The following is a 20,827-nucleotide window of genomic DNA, read 5'->3' on the forward strand; positions in this document are numbered from 1 at the left end:
AAATCTCTCTTCAAAATGTCTTCTCCATTTTGTTTTGTTAAAATAAATGATGACATGGTGCAGTATGTCATGTGTTGTTCATCTGAGGTTTTATTTATCTACTTTTAAGAACTGCTAAGGGCCAGATCATTTTTACTATATCTTGATGTTTAAAACCATAGAACTCAAAAAGGGCATATTCTCTTTTTCACATCGTTGTACAACATATGGAACACCAAAAGAATTTATGAATATATGAGCTTCCAAGTCTGTCCAATATTTGTGTTGATTCATTCAGGATTGAGATTTGGGGTATGTTATAGTGTGTCATTCGTATGAAGATGACATACAGATCCCACTCCCTATCAGATCTGAGTGATGAGATATTGTAAACACTTTGAGTCCCTTCAACACTTTAAGTACACAGTGGATTGTACAGTTACAGATAGTTTAGAATCCCACAACTGTTTCTAAACAGAACCAAGAAATACTATACTCATAGTTAATGCATACAGTTCTTTGACATATGACATTAATCTAATTCCAATATATTTTGGCAATGTTAAAACTGAAATTGCTTTATCTATTTCAATCCCATTTAAATGAGTCAATAGGGCAGAATGGTAGGTATAAAGAGAAACTATGTGAATTGATTGGTGTTCTCAGATAAAAATCCATATCCTCAAATTTCTTTGCATTCTGAACAGAGTAAAATAATTATTTTTATTCAATTATTCAAAGAAGTTTTCAGCTGTCTGGTACCTATTATTTGACAAAGATAAAAGGACATGCTACCAAGTAGACAAATTTACACTCAGTGTGAAAATGCTGAATAGATAATTAATTCTCCCTGGAATTGTCCAAATCAATATAATTGGTCTACTTGCTCAAAGCTACAGAGGTTTATTTAAAGATGAGAACAAACCCCCAAATATGCTATAAACTAACCGCAGTTCCATAGGGTGTTCGGAAAAGAGACAAGCGAGCTATTCAGGTTTATTTCTTCTGGTATTTGTTTTTCATTTTACCAGAAAACTGCAAGACATGAGTTTTGGAAATCTCAGTCAGTCAGTCAGTACTCAAACTTTATCTCTGCCAAAGTAAAATTGATAGTTTTCTCTTAAGAAAATGCTGAGAAAAGGCACTATGCTGAGTCTAGTAACCTGTCTTAGTTAATACAGAGAATACAACTTTCAGAAGATTTTTTTTGCTGCTGCTATGTTGTTCCTTTTGATATTTTCATCTAACATATATCCAGTGAATACTCTAAAGTGTCATGCAGATCCTTTTCTGGTTCCATATGAATGGTACCATCCGGATGATATTCTCATTGGTGGGATGACTTCTCAAATCATATACATTTTCAACAAACAGCTGTTTGATGAATATCCAACTCAAAAGCTGTTTAACATTCCAAAGTAAGCAAGAGTCTAATGTTACATTGCTTCTTGTCAGTTGCTCTGAGATCAGCAAAAATAACAAACAGATAACAAATAACAGCTTGTGTATCTATGAATAACAAGAGGCTCAAAGAAGATGAATAAAGATCTTACACAATCTACTTATTATTTCCCAAGTTTTCCTAGAATGTCTAACTCCAGACAAAGTGAGATTTTGAACCTTTATTCTTTTTTTGTTTTAAAAATGTACATAATGAATGTGTAGATTTAATTATGGGTAGTGTTTTAGAACTTCCAATTGCTAAACATGAAGAAATTTCATACTTCATGCATATAAGGTAAACTGACTATAAGGTAAAGTATCTGTGCATTGTCTCTCTAATCTAGTCCTCCACTTGATTTGTTTTAAATGATTTTTATGAGACTTCAGATTCTTCTTTTCCATCTTTGTTCCACAAGTAAGCACCCACAAGAATATTATTCTACTCATCACTATTCAAGTGGCCGACTAAAAATAGTTGAATATTATACACTATTGCATAATATAAAATATAAGGTTTTTAGAATTGCTAAGTATCAGTTAGGTCATTAAGAAATCAGGGATAGGGATTCAACCAATAGTAGAATGGCTTGCCTTCAGAAGTTGTGGGTGCTTCATCATTGTACACTTTAAAAAAGAGACTGAGCAGCCAGTTATCTGGAATGGTATAGGGTTTCCTGCTTGAGCAGGGGGTTGGACTAGAAGACTTCCAAGGTCCCTTCCGACTCTATTATTCAATATTCTATTCTGCATTGTGATTTGTATTACTAGAAGGAAAACATTTAGCCATGATATCCCTCTATCATACATACAGGGAAAACCATTTAAGCCAACCCAATTTTTAGAAAGATAATAAAAAATATGTAGGAACTGGCAATTTTAGATAACATTTCTTTGAAAACAAATATGCATATTTTCCCTAGGAACAGAAACTCTTCACATCTATCTTTATCACAGAGTTATATCTTTTCTACCTATCTTGGCCTTAAAATCCAATCTTATATATATAAAAGTGAAATACCACTAACACATCATCACAAAATCTCCAGAGCCGTAAAGCCTACAAACTCGAAATTTGGCATGTATCTTCCTCTTGGCTTCTAGGTGCTCACTAAGAAAGGATTTTTCAAAATGACCATCAGAGCATTAGTATTTTGTATATTATTAACACACTCTGATGCTAAGGAGTTGTACTCTCCCTCCCCACTTGAAAAGAATTCTGTTCCAAATGCAAAACAAAAGCAGAGGAGAGGAGTTTAGTTTCACAGCACCAAGCAGCTTTAGTACAGAACAGTTGAGCTGAACCACGCCCAGGCTCCTTCTGTCTCCTTTTTGCTCACACAGCAAATACTGTTTCAGTTTCCAAACAGTCCTCAACTCTCTTACACACTGACAGGACACTAGCCAGATGAAAAACAATGGATGCTAGTAGGTAGAGGCAGATTCCCCCCACCCTTATTTTCTTCCCTAAAAACTAAGCCCGACCACATAGTTTTGTATCGAAGCATGGGTATCGAGCTAGTTCTTTATAAAATGTGTATGTATTTAATTTGCTGAATATAATGAAATGTATAACAAAAAGTTTATTTTCATTAAACTATTTGGACTATTGTTAAGAGTGATGCTTAAATTTGAAATATAAAAAAATATTTTTCTGAATCAAATTAAAATTAAAGGGGAAATGAGACTTCAGTCAATTTTCTTACTGAAGGGTTGCTTCTCCAAACATTTTATTTCTTTGCAGCATGATCACAAAGTTCTACCAGCATGTACTTTCTTTGGTCTTTGCTGTAAAGGAGATAAATGAAAATTCACAAATCTTGCCCAATGTTACCCTTGGCTTCCACATCTGTGACAGCTACTGCAGTGCCAGAATGACCTATCGGACCACCTTGGACTTACTTTTCAAATCAAATAGATTTCTCCCAAACTATAAATGTGGCTCTTCTAAAAACCCCATAGCCATCCTTGGAGGACTTGAGTCTGATACTTCATCCCATATATCAGACATTATAGAATTTTACAAAATACTTCAGGTTGGTTGGGAAACAGAGAGAATTTTCTTTTTCCTTTGTAAATAATCAAAGCTCAAGCAATGTACATGGGATCCCTAATCCTAAATTTACTCCCCAAAATAACAACCTCATAAACAAATTTCAACCAAGACTTGAGCATTTGAAAATTCATTAGTTTACATAATTTATTTATTTTATTTATTTGATTTGTCAAGCGATCATAAGATAACAGGTATAAGTATAAACATAGTTATAAATACATGAAATGGATCCATATAAGAAAAATAAAAAGAAACAATAGGACAGGGATGGTAGGCACATTGGTGTGCTTATGCATGCCCCCTACAGACCTCTTAGGAAAGGGGTGAGGTCAATAGTAGACAGTTTAAGGTTAAAGGTTTTGGTGTTTGGGGAAGAAACCACAGAGTCAGGTAGACTATTTCGAACATTGACCACTCTGTTGCTGAATCTGCAATCAAGTTTGGTGTAGCTAATCTTGAGTTTGTATCTATTGTTTGCTCTTGTATTGTTATGGTTGAAGCTGAAGTATTCATTGACAGGTATGACATTGTAATGTATGATTTTATATACTATACTTAGATCGGACCGAAGGCGGCATAGTTCTAGATTTTCTAGGTCTAGGGTTTCAAGTCTGGTGGCATAAGGTATTCTGTAATGAGTAGAGAGGATTTAAAATAATTTAAAAGTAGAATTTCTTCCATCTTCAAGCACCTGGACTGAACTCCAGAAATTATATCATATAATCATAAATCAATAAATCGATACTCCAAGAACAATGTATTTAACTTTGCATTCTGCTGGCGAGTTCCTTCAATTGTTCCAATAAGCATAAAGAATAGCAATAATATATCCATACCACATCATGGAAGATTCCCTGCTCAAGCAGGTGATCCTATGCTATTTCAGACAAATAGCTGTCCAATCCATTTTTGCAAACTTCCAGTGACAATATCCGAAGACAAGCTATTGCATTGGTTGATTGTCTTCCCTGTCAGGAAACATCTCCTTAGTTCTAGGTTGCTTCTCTCCTTGGTTAGTTTCCATCCATTGTTTCTTATCTTGCCTTCGGATCAGTGGGATGTCAAATGTGCGTTGCATGTGCATACACGTTACTGGCTCCAGCAAGGATTTATCTTCTCCAGCTGATGAACGGCACTCAGCTGTGCCACACAAAGCAGCTGAGAAGGAAAATGCAACCACTAAAGGACAGCCTAGAGTCCGGGTGTGAGGGTGGGCCAAACAGAAGACCAAAACCTCACCCCAATGAACTGGTTCAGTGTCAGTTGTTCTTTGGAGCTACCTGTTCTATAGAACTAGACCGAACCAGTAAGATCCCACCTCTGCTTCAGATGCTTTGGAAAATAGTTTGACACCCTCACCTTTGTAGGAGCCTATAAAATATGGAATCTTTCTACTTTCTTTTAGCTCAAATATGGTTCATATCCCTCAGAAAGTTTTTCTAGAAATAACGTTTCTATAACTTTACTTTATGGCCCCAAAGGAGGGTCCCTTATATATTGGGATTATCTAATTGCTTAAATATTTTGGATGGACGCGGATTGGACTCTTTGCTTTTCTGAATGAGAGTGGCGAACGATTTTTGCAGAAACTGCAATTGATGTTTTCCCAGAATGGAATCTGTCCAGCCTTCATACAACAAATCCCTGGAATACCCCATCTGGATAACTTGGATAATTTTTTTGGCACAATGTCCAGAATTTATAAACACTTCGCCAATCATAAAACAAGTACATTTATTTTGTATGGAGACACTTTGACTCTTGTGTGGTTCACATTTCTCATATTTTTTGAGACCCCCAAAATAAAGAAAAGGCATCGTTTAGAAAGGTATGGATTATGACAAGCCAAATGGATTTTATATTAACAGGAATCCAGAAGGGCTTTGACCTCCACTTGTTTGATGGGGCCATTTCCTTTCAAATTCAGTCAAAGGATCTTCTGGGGCTCAGGACATTTCTTCAGGACATTAAACCTTATTGGAGGCACAGAGATGGATTCATAAAAGAGTTTTGGGAGCAAGCATTTGACTGTTTCTTTCCTAATTCAGGATCGGTAACAATGGATAATGAAAAATGCACTGGGGAGGAGAAGCTGGACAGTCTTCCTGGACCTCTCTTTGAGATGCAAATGACTGGTCACAGTTATAGTATCTATAATGGTATCTATGCCATAGCTCTTTCTTTACATCTTTCAAGGAGATCCAGCTGGCAAAAAATGACACTGGATAAAATCATTCAACTTCAGGATCTCCAGTCTTGGCAGGTAATATCACTATGTAACACTTTTTTTTTTTCTTCATTGGAAAATGTACTACAAAATGATTGGGTTGGTTCAAAGTGCTAAGATTTATGTGAATCATTATGTTTTGATCACCTAACAGTGATGAACAATACACAATTCTTTCGTAGTCTCAAACCCTACCAAGTAGATTGTGTCCATATTTCTCCTCAGCATCACACACTATTATTTTACAGATCTTCAGTGATAATACTTTGTAGGTTAACAATTTGTTCTCTGCATGAAATTTGCAAATATTTTAATGTTTAAAGAAAGAGCTAATAAGGTGTAATGACTATGACACCAAGCTAAAAACCAGGAGTTCTAATCCCAATTTAGGCACAAAGCCAGCTGAGTCTGCCAATTATTTTCTCTCAGGCCTAGGTAGAAAAGGATAGCAAATTATGTCCAAAAATCTTGTCAAAACTGACTTGAAGGCACATATCTCTCTCTCAAAAAATGAAGTCATATTGCATATTTTCCTTTTTTTGTATATCAACCTCATTGGTCTTTCATAGACAAAATATATATTAAATATCTGGAAACTTAGTTCATTATCTATGGCGATTCTCAATCATTCTGGTCATGGTTGTCCCAAAGGCACTTTTTCACTTTTTCAAGACGTTTCACTTCTCATCCAAGAAACTTCTTCAGTTCTACTTCAGAGCCACAATGACTCTCAGAGAGCCATTATGACCAGATTACTGCAAGAAATATAAATCTTTGCATTCCCCACCATTCAATCAAAACTGAAGAAGCTTCAATCAGAACTGAAGAAGCTTCCTGGATGAGAAGCAAAATGTCTTCAAGGAGAAACAAAAACCAGTTGCCTTTTGAAAAAGCTTCTTTGGGATGACATAGTTAATTGGTTTGCACATCACTATTCTTTCATTTCTTTGTTTCTTTTTTTTTAAAAAAAAAAAGCTCCATCCATTTCTTCAAGGCATATCTTTTAACAACTCAGTTAAAGAGAGAGGTTTTTTTTAATGACAAAAGGCAAGTAACAGAAGGATTTGACATTATCAACATGATCACTTTTCCAAACAAATCATTCAAGAAAGTGAAAGTTGGAAGATTAGATCCCAATGCTCCAGATGGATACCAATTCACCCTTAATAAAAATAAGATTGAATGGCATAAAAGCTTTAACCAGGTAGGATCAATAACATACTTTGAAAAGATGTTGTCACTTTGTTCACCTGAATTTTCTATTTTCCTATTACATGTAATCTCATCAGCATTCAGTAGAATTATATAATACAGACCTAGTTTAGGAGATGGTCAGGCTGAGCCCAAGGGAAGGGTCAAATGCATGATAAGTCATGAATCCCTACAATAAGATATAAGTCCAACCTGCCTTGAATGCCTTTTTTTTTAATCTTCTGCTCATATCTCTTGACTGTTAGTTGGTCAGATGTTTGTAGAGAGTTTTGAACTGCCTGAATCTCTTGATTTCCCTAATGCTTGACACCTAGTGCAACATTATATTTCTATTTTGAAAATGAAATGATCAAACACTATGTATGCAGAATTTGTGCATATTTACAAGAGCTTCCTTAACTGTGGGTGAAAAGTCAGATTAAAAAATATTTCAAAGACTAATATAGCCATATCCCTTTTTAAAGAGATAATTTACAGATGAATAAAAGAATCAAAGCCTGTCCTCTTCTTATTAAACAATGTTCATGTGATTTAGAGGCTCTTCCCATTTCTCTTTGTAATGAATATTGTCACCCAGGATATTGGAAGAGAAGAATGGAAGGGGAAAAATTCTGCTGCTATGACTGTGTTCCATGTCCAGAAGGAAAGATTTCAGACAAGATGGGTCAGTTGACTGAGATTTAAAACTAATGTATGGATCATAATGAATAAATCATCATGGGCTGGGCATTTAGCTAGCCCTGTGGTTCTCAACCTATAGTGTGTGGACCCCTGGGGGGCCACAATATAATTACAGAGGGTCCACAAAGGCTTGAATAAATGTTATGGTTTAAATCTTGAGTTAATTCTTGGTGGTCCATGGCCATAGGCCATGGCTCAAAAGGAGGTCCATGGTGAAGAAAAGATTGAGACCCACCAATCTAGACTATGCCAAAGGTGATCTTTGCCAGTCTGAAGGTCAGGAATGAATGGTAACCCATGTTTTCATGTTCTTATTTTTTTTAAAAAAAAAGTCAGAGGAATAGCTCTTTTGAGGTTTAATTCAAATAATATACATGTAGGCAAATATACATGTTTCTAGAGAGGCTAGAGGGAAGGCTAGAGGGAAGGCTAGAGAGAAGGGTAGGGAGGCTAGAGAAAAGTTCCCTGAAGATGGTCTCCAGCATGAGTCCAAAAGTTTGGAAGACAAAACCTTTGGTACCAGCGAACAACCCAGGTTGGATCCTGCAACATGACCAAAAGTGGAGCCAGAATTTTGGTTATGGAGCAAAACATTTAAGCAAGAGACCACTGTGATCACTTTTCTCAATGGCCACAATCCTAGCTCCCTCAATTGCAGTTGTTAAGTTACTACCTGTGATATTAAACAGATGGAATGAAAGAGCTACCTGTTGAAGGAGGCAGGTAGTTTCTCTCTGTTTTTTTTTTTTAAAGAAATTCCTATGATGGAATACAAGAACAAAGTTGGATCTTCAGGATCTCTGCTTTGTTTCTCCAGCCTAGCACAAGGGCTTGTTTCTGCTTGTGCTTAGAAGGGCACTCCTGGTCTGGACTGAAGAAATAGATAAAGTTGTCCCACTTTATTTCTGCATCACAGAAGTTGCTCTCCCCTACATGAATTACTCTGAAGTTGTTGAGACATATTGTCAGGTAAAAATGGTATATTTAAATTTTCAGTACATGAAAACAATGGAGAAATGAATAAAAGAAGCAAAACTGTCTGTCTATCTATCATCTATCTATGTCTACCTATCTCTTTCTATCTATCTATCTATCTATCTATCTATCTATCTATCTATCTATCTATATCTATCTATCTATCTATCTATCTATCTATCTATCTATCTATCTATCTACATGTATACAGCTATCTAATTATTCAATGAATTTGTATGCCATTCATCTCACCAAAGGCAACTCAAGGCACCTTACAAAAATACAATTAAAATATACTCTGTAAAACATTAAAACAATAAATAAGAATCTTGAATTTAAAATTCAGTTAAAATGAAACTGACCTGGATGGAGAGAAAGAAGGACCAAGGTGCACACAGGGAGTAGGTATGTGTGTGTGTGGGGGGGGTTATTAACACTGTTATCACGTCATCTATAGTTCTTCTTTTCCAGTCCCATAACCATCTTTGTTGTTTTTCTCTGCAGTGTTTTAGAATCATAATATCTTTTTTATATTGTGGCAACCAAAACTGGATGCAATATTCCAAGTGTGGTCTTACCAAAGCAACCACCCAGTTATGAGACAGCTTTCTCTATATTTCCAGAACTTAATAATAATAAAGAAATCTGACTTTTCTTGTTTTACTTTTACTCTAGAGATGGAAGATTGTTTCAAATGTCCTGAAAATCAGTATCCAAGCAAGGAGCAAGATAGATGCCTGAACAAAACAACGAGTTTCCTTTCCTTTGAAGAAACTTTAGGGATATCTTTGGCATCAGCTGCTGTTGCTTTTTCTGTGATAACAGCCTTGATTCTCGGAACTTTTATGAAATACAAAGATACTCTAATAGTTAAAGCCAACAATCGGGACCTCACCTACATTCTCCTCATGGCACTTCTGCTTTGCTTTCTTTCTTCCTTGTTATTTCTTGGTCAACCAGTGAAAGTCACCTGTTTTCTTCAGCAACCAACTTTTGTCATTGTCTTTTCAGTGGCTGTTTCTTGTATTTTGGCCAAAACGTTCACTGTGGTTATGGCTTTCATGGCCCCCAAGCCAGGCTCCAAGATGAGGAAATGGGTAGGAAAAAGATTGGGCCTTTTTATTGTCCTTTCCTGCTCTCTTTTCCAAACCAACATCTGTATTGCATGGTTGGCAAAGTTTCCTCCATTCCCTGAGTTAGACATCCATTCCCTTATGGAAACCATGATTTTGCAATGCAATGAAGGTTTCATTGTCATGTTTTATTGTGTCCTGGGCTACCTGGGCTTCTTGGATACTGCCAGCTTTGTTGTGGCATTTCTTACCCGTAATTTACCTGACAGCTTTAATGAAGCCAAATTTATTACTTTCAGTATGTTGGCTTTTTGTAGTGTGTGGGTGTCCTTTGTGGCAACCTACCAGAGCACTAGAGGGAAAGCCATGGTAGCTGTAGAGATCTTCTCCATTTTGTCCCCCAGTGCTGCCTTATTGGGATGTATTTTCTTCCAAAAATGTTTCATCATTTTGCTGAGGTCAGAACTGAACAACAGAGAACAATTAATTAATAAAAAGAAATCAAATCATGTAAATATCATTTATCAATAATATTGTCTTATTTAAATGAAGAATATGAGTATCCAAGTAATCCATGAATACATATTTTCATTTAATCAAACTTTGAAGATTATACAGTTAAGTATGTTTCTTAATGTGCAAGATAGTCCATTCTTCTGTTTTCAGGAAAAATGATTTTGATAAAATTTATTTACATACATAATTTGAAGAGAAAGTAGCATATAAATTTGATTAAAATCAATAAACCTTTAGTTTCTGTCTTTTGACTGGCCTCGCCCCATCTATTCTTTGCCTCCTGAGTCCCAGCTGGTTGCCTGGGTCTTCTTTTGTTGCCCTGAACAGGAGAATGGAGCTGGAAATCAGGTTAGTGGGATGGAGAGGGAATGGGGATTTTACAATATCCTTCCCCTGTCATGCCCACCAAGCCACGCCACACCCACCAAGCAATGCCCACAGAACCAGTAGTAATTTTTTTTGAATCCCATCAGTGGTCCCCCAGACCTGATGACAAAAGATCTGGTTTTAAGGGACTTCTGGAAAATCAACAAGGATAAAGCCAGCCTCACTTTGGTGGGGGGATGTTCCATAGGTGGTATCATGACACAAAAGGCCCATCTGCCAATTATAGCTCCCTCACAGATGGAACCGGTAGCATATCTGTTATTGCAGAGATGATGGAACTAACAAATATAAATGTGTTCTGTATTAACATTCTTGTAAACTTGCATTCTGATTGGTCCATCCGGACCACAACCCGATTGGTTCACTGAACACCTGTGATTGGAGCACTGAGAATCTACCGCGATTGGCCGAGCCGATCGCGGGAGATTCAAAGCGCTGCCATTGGCCGCCGAGCCGCTGGCCGGCTGTATAAAGCCAAGCGGCTTGCACGCTTTAGCTGTCCTTGTTCTGAAGTCACAATAAAGAGCTGACTGTTCACTTTCGCGTCTCGCCTCTTATGTGACCCGATCCACCGATCTAACACTGGCAACGAGGATGGGATCATGAGGCGAGGACCAACCAGCACGTGGCAAACAGCGCACAACGACCAGCAAGATGGCCAGCACCCCGCCACCTGCTCCGTTCGACCCAGCCACCGAGGACTGGGAGTCGTACCAATCGCTTCCAGATGTTCCTGGAATGCAGCAACCTCAAGGACGCCAATGGCCAGAGGAAATGGGCAGTGTTTCTGACGCACTGTGGCCCTGCGGTATTCAAGATGGCCAAGGCGCTGGCCAAGCCTGCCGACGTAAAAGAGATGGACTGGGCTGACCTCGAGCCCATCTTGCACCGCCATTATGCCCCTGCCGTGCCCATCCTCATCCGTAGGCACGACTTCTACCGCCGAGATCAGCGCGAAGGCGAAACCATAGGCGACTTTGTGGCTCAACTGCAGAACCTGGGAGGCCTCTGCGGGTTCACTGACCTGGACGAGGCACTTTGTGACTGAGTCGTCCTCGGACTCAGAGACCCCGTGCTGCAAAGCCGGTTAATGGCCAAGGGCGACATCTCCTTTGCCGACGCCCTCGCCAAGGCTACCGCCGCCGAGGCCACCCGCCAATCAGCAGCCCGGATGCGACAAGTGAACACGACTGAATGGCCACCGACCAACGAAGCGACCGCGGTGGTCCAAGTTCCTTGCCGCATACTCGTATGAACTGTCACACCGGCCCGGCAAGAACATTCCGCACGCTGACGCATTAAGCCGGTCACCACTACCAGACCTAGACGACCTACCCAGCCCACTCTTAACCGTGCCAGACATTGCCCGTGAAACAAATAAAGACAAACGGCTGGCGCGGGTATTGAGTTGGGTAGAGCGGGGGTGGCCAGAAAATGAGGGTGGCGAACAGTTCAAAGCCTTCGGAAACCACCAAACTGAGCTGTTCACACAAAGGGGGTGCATACTCTGGGGAGACCGGGTAGTCATACCAGAGACACTACAAAATAGAGTGCTGGCAATGCTGCACGAGGGACACCCGGGGGTTGTCAAGATGAAAGCCCTGGCCAGAAGCTATGCTTGGTGGCCAGGGATGGACAAACAAATGGAGACATGGGTCGCCGGCTGCAGCAGGTGCCAAGAGTCAAGAGCCACCACCCCCGCCGCCCCGGTCCTGGAGTGGGAAACCCCCAGAGGACCATGGTCGTGAATACACATAGACTTCGCCGGCCCAACCAAGGGGCATACATTCCTCATCACCGTAGATGCTTACTCCAACTGGCTGGAGGTAAGCACCATGAGGGCAACAACAACAGAAGCGGTCATCGACAAGCTCAACAGACTCTTTACAGCGCATGGGCTACGGATGTCATAGTGTCGGGACAGCGGCCCACAGTTCACGGCACTGGCATTTGAAAAATACCTGGCGAGCAGGGCATCAGACACGCCTTAACCTCGGCGGCTCACCGGCGGCGAGCAGTAGGGTGGAGCGGATGGTCAATACACAAAAAAAACCATCCAAAAATCGAAACCGGCGACATTCAAGAAAAAATAAACAAGCTACTCTTCATACAGCACATCACGCCGAGCACGACCACGAACAAGAGTCCAGCGTAGTTACTGATGGGAAGAAAACTGAGGTCTCCACTGGACCGGCTACTCCCCACCTACAACCCAGAGAAACCCCCAGACTCCTCCAGCCGGTACCGGGCATTCAACATCGGGGACACAGTCTATGCAAAGAACTTCACGGGAGACCCCCTCTGGGTACCTGCACAAATAACACAGGTAACCAGGCCCTGATCATACAGACTCCAAACGACGGATGGAAGGAGCTGGAAGCGGCACATCGACCAGCTACGGTCCAGACTAGCTGCCAACACCCCAGCGCCTCGGCAGCAACAACCTCGGAAAGCAGAGAGGAGGGAAGCCTCAACAACCAAGCCGGTGAATGACGAAGGCCGGAATCGTCAATGGCATCCCCACAAGCATAGGCCGAACACCCCCACCAGAAGACAGCAACGTTCAAATAAACCAGCCATACACACCAGCAGACCTCGAACTGTCACAGACGGGATCTTCACCTGGGAGGTACAGCCAAGCCAGCTCAACCAGCCCGGAAAGACCGGCGAGAGCAACAGGAACAGCAACTCGACCGACCCAGGTAGTCCGGGTGGGAGCTGCGGCAACAGGCCCGGGCTCACCCTTCCAGGCGGTTCCATCAGCGGAGTTGAGAGCGGCCGCGGAGCCCATCCGAACCGGCCGCGATCACACACAGACTGAACCGCACAGGTCAACTAGACAGATTCGGAGTCCCACCTACCTGAGCGACTACGTCACGGCGCTGCGTCAGGCGAAACCATGAGGGGAGGGTGTTCTGTATTAACATTCTTGTAAACTTCGCATTCTGATTGGTCCATCTGGACCGCAACCCGATTGGTTCACTGAACGCCTGTGATTGGAGGCGCTGAGAATCTACCGCGATTGGCGAGCCAATCGCGGGAGATCAAAGCACTGCCATTGGCCGCCAAACGCCCGGCCGGCTGTATAAAGCCAAGCGGCTCGCACGCTTTAGCTGTCCTTGTTCTGAAGTCACAATAAAGAGCTGACTGTTCACTTTCGCGTCTCGCCTCTTATGTGACCCGATCCACCGATCTAACAAATGGATGGAGGAAAACCCTTAAATGACTCAGGCCCATGTCATGAAGATCTTTAAAGGTCAAAACCAGCACCTTGAGTAAGGCCAAGAAGCACGTGGGCAACCAACACAGGTGACAGTGCAGAGGTGTAATCAGTGCCATTCCAGGGGCATGCATAGCTACATATAGCACTGCACTGTACACAAGCTGAAACTTCCAGATAATCTCCAATGGCAGGTCCTTGTAGAACATACTGCAGTAGTTCAGATGTAGGCTGATTAGGGCATGAGTGACAGTGAGCAGAGTTTCTCAGTCCAGGAATGAGCAGAAATGGTACTGTTGAAAGGCTGGAAAATGCTTTTCTTTTGAGGATTCGATTTTCCTGCTGGGAGGGCTCCGGTGCAAGGACACAGACAGAGACAACTGCTTGGAAGCAGGTTCCTTTTATTTTCCAGGAAGGCAAGAGATATCAAGAAGTCTGCGTTCCTGGGGCTAGCCATCTTTGTATATTAAACCCCTGATTTTTATACCTTTTCTCCTTTTGTGTGTGAGTGCTTGTGTTTGTATTTCTTAATGTTTTAAATCCTGTCAGGGGTTGTCTTCCTAATGTTTTCTTATATTTGTTTGGTGGCAATCTCCTGTCTGCTATGGAATTTATTTCGTGTCTTTTGTCTATTTGTTTTGCTGATTTGGCATGACCTTTTGTTTGTAAGGGATTTCTTTTTCTTGTTTCCCTAGCTTTCTTAACTACTTGGCTTTTGTCTAGGGGGCTTCTTTCAATACCTTTTATTAAATCTCTTTTCCTATGCAAGTTTGTTTTATGGCTGGCCTGATGTTCCCTTTTGGGCTTTTCCTGCTTGGGTGTCACCACTGTCCTCATGAAGCTCCCTTTCCACAGTACATTACTGAAAATGTGCAAAGGATCTTCTGGCCATGGATGCCATCTGTTCTTCCAGAAGGCTCTAAGCATATAAAACCCTTAGGTGGTATTCTAGGTCTGTCTGGCCCAGTGCCACATATTTTATTATGCTGTTTATTAATTGTGTTGTTGAGAGGAGAAGAGTGTTAGCTATACTTTAAGTATTCCAATATACTTAAAAGATTATTTAAAATAAAAAGTAACTAAAACTTCCTTAGATAACTCAAATGCTGAATATATAACCCTATGTTCAAATAACCAAAATGTTTGCTAACTTTTGTTAGTATTGTTTCATTAAATCCATAATATTTTGTTGGAGAAATCTGAAAAAACATCCTAGCAAACTAAAATTTTATCAGCATGTAACAATTGCAGTCATTTTATTACTCAAAAATCCTTTGATTCTCATCTGAAAGTGATGAAATGATCCAAATACAGTGAAAAGATAAAAAGTAGATTTAATATATATTTATTTTAATAATGCTAGCTGAGGAAATAGTATAACTTTATATCTCACTCCCTTTCTTTTCTCTCCCTTTTTTTTATTTTTGTTTGGTTATGACTGTTGATTCCACACTCACTTATTTATGAAGATGATTTGTGTTTCTTTATGATGTGTATGTGTTTGTATACGTATACATACATACATACATACATACATACATACATACATACATACATTTTGTTTTGGGGACAGAAGATAAATAATTTTATACAGGTAGTCCTCAACTTAGGAGCCATGGTGGCACAATAGTTAGAGTATAGTACTGTAGGCTACTTCTGCGGCCTGCTGCCTACAATTTGGCATTTCAAATCCCACCAAGCTCAAGGTTGACTCAGCCTTCCACCCTTCCAAGATTGGTAAAATGAGGACCCAGATTGTTGAGGGCAGTATGCTGACTCTGTAAACTGCTTAGAGAGGGCTGTAAAGCACTGTAATGTGTTATATAAGTCTTAGTGCTATTAGGAACATAGTTGAGCCCCAAATTTAAGTTGCTACTCAAGAAAGTTGTTAATTTTGTCCCAAATTATAACCTATCTAGCCACAGTTGTTAAATGAAACTTGTTAAGTTAGTAACATGGTTGTAAGTGAATCTGGCTTCCCAATTGATTTTACTTGTCAGACAATCACAATGGGTAATCACATGATCCTCGGAGACTGCAACTGTCATAAATACAAGCCAATTGCCAAGTGTCCAAAGTTTGATTATATGACCATAGGGATGCTGCAATTGTCATAAAGGTGAAAATGGTCTTAAGTCATTTTTCTCAGGGCTGCTCTAAGTTTCAACAGTCACTACCGGCATGGGTGTAAGTTGAGGACTACCTTAGATGGACATCTCAACCAAACCCTGTTTTCTTTAGAAAAAGCTACTCCTGAACTTCATTCTGTTATCTATGTGTGAAATCCTAAAGTCCCACCTAAAAAGGAGTTCTGCTCTCTATATAAAATACTGAGAAATAATTCTATTGAAGTATGAATTTTACTAGAAAAATAACAACTGAAAATATGTTTCTGCGATTTGGGGTTTGGTTATTTTAAAAGTTGAATTTAGAAAGACAATCTATTTGCAAAGTTGACTATGGTTGTACTTACAGTAAGAAAAGACTGCTTCTGGGAGAAAGTGGGAGAACAATTATACAATCATATCTAATGTTTACTACTTCACTATTTAGTACATCATTTTTTTTTAATGACAGATAACATTCAGAGCGAGATTAATGCTCTCCACTAGAATTATTTTCATGGTTATAATTTGTCCACTTGAGCAAAGATGTAAACATCTGAAGCAGAGACAGTTAGTGAGAATGAGAAAGGTTTTATCCACATAGAGAGTTGCAAGTAAGAGTAAGAATTGGAAAGGGTAGACTCTACATTTTCATTTGCTTCAAACTGTGGTTTTCAATAGTACCAGGCAGCCATCCTTTGACCACAGTGTGTGATGGTTTTGACAAATTTAATAAAGGACGTGTATTGAACTATATTCTTGTTTTATGTTAATATAAGCAAAGTTCTTCAGTGATGTATTCAGCCTGACTAATATTTGCTAATGCAGGATTTTGATGGTAGTGAAATCAGATCCATCTATATTGCAGAAGACTTTCTCTTACCCAGATGTTTTTTCTTCTTCCTTTAATGATTCCAATAGTCAGGGTGAATAGTTTAGCAGGTCATCTGGAGGATCCAATACCTATTCCATATGAGTGGTACCAGCAAGATGATGTCATTCTTGGAGGGATGGTCTCTCTCTGATACATTACCATTTTAATTAAGTTTCATTTAAGAAGCATCCTTCTCAAGAGTTTTTTGCATTTCAAGAGTATAGATTTTCTATCTTGCTCCTCTTTATCAGTTAGGAAAGTTTTAATTCATGGAGGGAAAGAGGGAAAAGTGGACTATTTTCTTACATAATGGCAATTCTTTTTCCTGGAGGGTGTTACTACATCTCTTGAATTCCAGACAGCTTTTAATGAATGAAAATTCATTTAAAACCCAGCATGCTTTGAACATCCTGTTACAGCCTTTTGTTTACAGAGTAATAACAGCAGCAATCAGAGCAATAAATTCCTCTTACCCAGTCTATCACAGCTGCTAGAAAAACAAACAACCCTTTCCTTAAAGACTCTCAATACTACCTCATTATTTTAATCAAACACCCATTAATTCATTACCTCAAAACTTACAACTTTTCTACCTCATCACCTACATCAATGATTAGATAATCAATTTCTATAAAATATTTTATTAATGGTTTAATTGATTTATTGTATTAATTGATTAGTGTGATTAGAGTGTTTAGTGCAAATAGTGTGATTACTGACTAGTTTAAAAGATCAAGCTTCATGTAATTTAATTGATTAGTAAAATCAGTGATTTAGTGAATTTAATTGAACAGTGTGACTAATGATTAGTGTAATTAATTGATTAGTAGTTAGTGTAATTAATTGATTAGGTTGATCGTTGCTTAGGAAATTATCTGACTAGAGAGATTACTGCAAATGATTGATTGGTGTGATATTGGCTATATTGATTACCCAAAATTGTTCCATTAATTAATTCCATCAACGTACTATCTTAACAAACCTACCATGCCAAGAAAAAAATCCAATGCCAAACCACAACCTAAAGAGAAATTAATCCCCAACAATGAACCACAAGACTCCTGCACATGCCTTAAATGCTACAAAACTCTAAAGGATAATGAAAATTCCATCAAATGTTCTCTGTGTAACAAATACGCTCATCATGACTGCTTGGGATTACCCAAGCAAATGATTCAATACCTAGAATCATGCAATGAGTTTCCATATCTTTGCAAATCATGCAGACCCAAACTGGATCTGTTGGAAAGAGTTGATACCATTGAAACATGAGTAACATCACTTGACACCATAGTAGCATCCCTGGACGCCTTAAAAGAAAGATTATCCAACCTCGAAAAAAAAGACACAACGCAAAAACCTGAACATCCAATAGCTACAAACCACATCTCTACCCAACAACCACAACCCAATCCACAACCCAATCCACAAAAAAACAAAACCCAGACAAATATTGATATCCCAATCCTCATCAGAGAAGCTGTTGAGCATGAACGGAAACGTCAAACGCCATCTTATTTGGTCTAGAGGGCATCAATGATAATGATGACATCACAACTGTCCAAAACATCATCAGTGATTATCAAGCATCAACCATCTCCCCTGATGAAATACTTGACATTTCCCGCATTGGCCGAGAGCTCAAAAACAGTGACGGCTCTGTGACCCCACGCTTCTGCAGGGTCATTTGCAAAAATGAATCAAGCAAACGCAAATTCATTTACACTATAAATTCACTCGCCAAAACCAACACCAACTATAAGAACCTCCGTTGTCGCCCTGACCTAACCATGCAGCAACGTGACCGCTCCCGTGTACTCTGCACTGAACTCAAAAAACGTCTCGACAATGGAGAGAAGGACCTGTACATTGACTACCATGCTGACTGTATCAAAAGTAAGTCACACATCCCGCAACTCAGCTTTAACCTTCAACCACAACCCTACCTCAACCAATCCACCATCACCCAAGACTAGGCACGCATGCCCCTAACTACCTCAATTCCAATTACTGCTGGCCTTAAATGCAAGCTACTCAATGCAAGAAGCCTTGTAAATAAAATACCTGAATTTTTCCTCCTACTAAATATGGCTAAATTCGACATTATATTTGTCTGTGAAACATGGCTCAACGCATCTCTCCCTGACTCCATTACCACAGTAAGAGACTATCATGTTTACCGATCAGATCATAAAATTCGTAGAGGAGGTGGTGTTGCTATCTTCTATAAAAAGTCCTTAGATCTAAAAAATATCCAAGTTACCCAGGAGCTTGCTCTTCCTGAGACCATTATCTGTGAACTATCCTTAAATATCACAATTTGATTCTTACTATGTTACAGAGCACCTGATTATGACATTGAACATGTAAACAAGCTAAATACACTACTAACATGGGCAGCATCCTGCCCACATGCTTTTATCTTTCTGGGTGACTTCAATCTACCTCATATCAACTGGACCCTAAATGAATGTTCAACTGAAACCATACACGCAACCTTCTACAATGCTGTTACAAATCTGGGACTGGAACAACTAGTAACCAACAACACTAGACTAAACAACTGCCTCAATCTCATCTTCTGCAATAGTTTGAATTTAATTTACAGAATACAAACTAAAGAACCCTTTTCCAGCAGTGACCACAATATACGTCCACACAAAAACCACCACAATGATGATATCCCCAATTATAACTTCAAAAAAGGCAACTATGATCTTATAGACAATGATCTCTCATCCCTTGATGGGCAATCTCTATTCACTGGATGCAATACTGTTGAAGACCATTACAACATATTTTTACTTGAAGTCAAAAGAGTCATCAAACTATATGTACCAACAACAACTCCCAAAACAAAACAAAAAAACAGATTACCCATAACAATAAGGAAACTTCAATCCAAAAAGAGATCACTCTGGGGGAAAAACAAATCTGGTCACGTTGCCAATTTCAAAAGCCGATACAAAAATTTATGCTACCAGATAAAGACTGAATGCACCAATTATCACATTAAACAAGAGGAAAACCTTCTAAGCACCAATTCCACCAGTGCTTTTTACAATTTTGTAAACAACAAACTAAAAGATTCAAGGTCCATCCCACCCCTGATAGGACCTAATGGTAAAGACTGCAATGATGACACCATTAAAGCCAACATCTTTAACACATTTTTTGGCTCAGTATTTGTAAACAGCAATGGATCATGCCCAGTATTTCCTAGCCGAACCACAGATAACTACAATGATCTAATACATATCGATTTTACAGAAGACAATGTTGAAAAAGCACTACGCAATCTAAAACCATCTCTATCTATTGGACCAGATAGAATATGTGCCTACTTCTTAAAAAAAGCTACCCACTGCCATAGCCAAACCTCTAAGCATAATCTTTGAAAAATCTTTCAGGACCAGTTCCTTGCCTAACCTTTGGTCAAAAGCCACAGTCATCCCCATCTTCAAAAAGGGAGACCCCAGCCTAGTTGAAAATTACAGACCAATCTCCTTATGCTGCGTCACCTGTAAAGTCATGGAATCAATTATTAACCAATCCATCATCCTCCACTTAGAGACAAACAACCTACTTTCCAATAAACAATTTGGTTTCAGAAAAAAACTCTCCTGTAATCTGCAACTCTTACACTGTAAAAACATATGGACTACACAACTTGATCAGGGCAAAACAATAGATGCAATCTACATAGACTTCTGTAAAGCCTTTGATTCAGTGGTACATGACAAACTACTACTAAAAATAAAATCCTATGGTATCTCTGGACAACTGCATAACTGGATAGAAGCATTCCTGTCAAACAGACAACAAATGGTCAAAATTGGGAGCGTCCTATCAAATTCTGTACCTGTCAATAGTGGTGTTCCCCAAGGCAGTGTTTTAGGACCAACTCTCTTCATACTCTACATAAATGACCTCTGTGATCATATTAAGAGCAACTGCGTTCTTTTCGCTGATGATGTAAAGCTGTTCAATACCACAGACAATACTGCTACCCTTCAAAAAGATCTTGACTATGTATCAGAATGGTCAAACAAATAGCAACTTCAAATCTCAACAAATAAATG

The 20,827-nt window shown here is 39.3% G+C and overlaps 1 pseudogene; it reads left to right on the top strand.

Annotated features, from left to right (window-relative positions):
* Positions 1 to 3,164: 3,164 nt before the first annotated feature.
* On the top strand, positions 3,165 to 10,174 carry LOC113453423 (vomeronasal type-2 receptor 26-like; annotated as a pseudogene).
* The last annotated feature ends 10,653 nt before the right edge of the window (positions 10,175 to 20,827 follow it).

This window comes from Pseudonaja textilis, chromosome Z (assembly GCF_049901715.1).
Source record: "Pseudonaja textilis isolate UNSWEBS1 chromosome Z, rPseTex1.2, whole genome shotgun sequence".
Taxonomy (NCBI): Eukaryota; Metazoa; Chordata; class Lepidosauria; order Squamata; family Elapidae; genus Pseudonaja; species Pseudonaja textilis.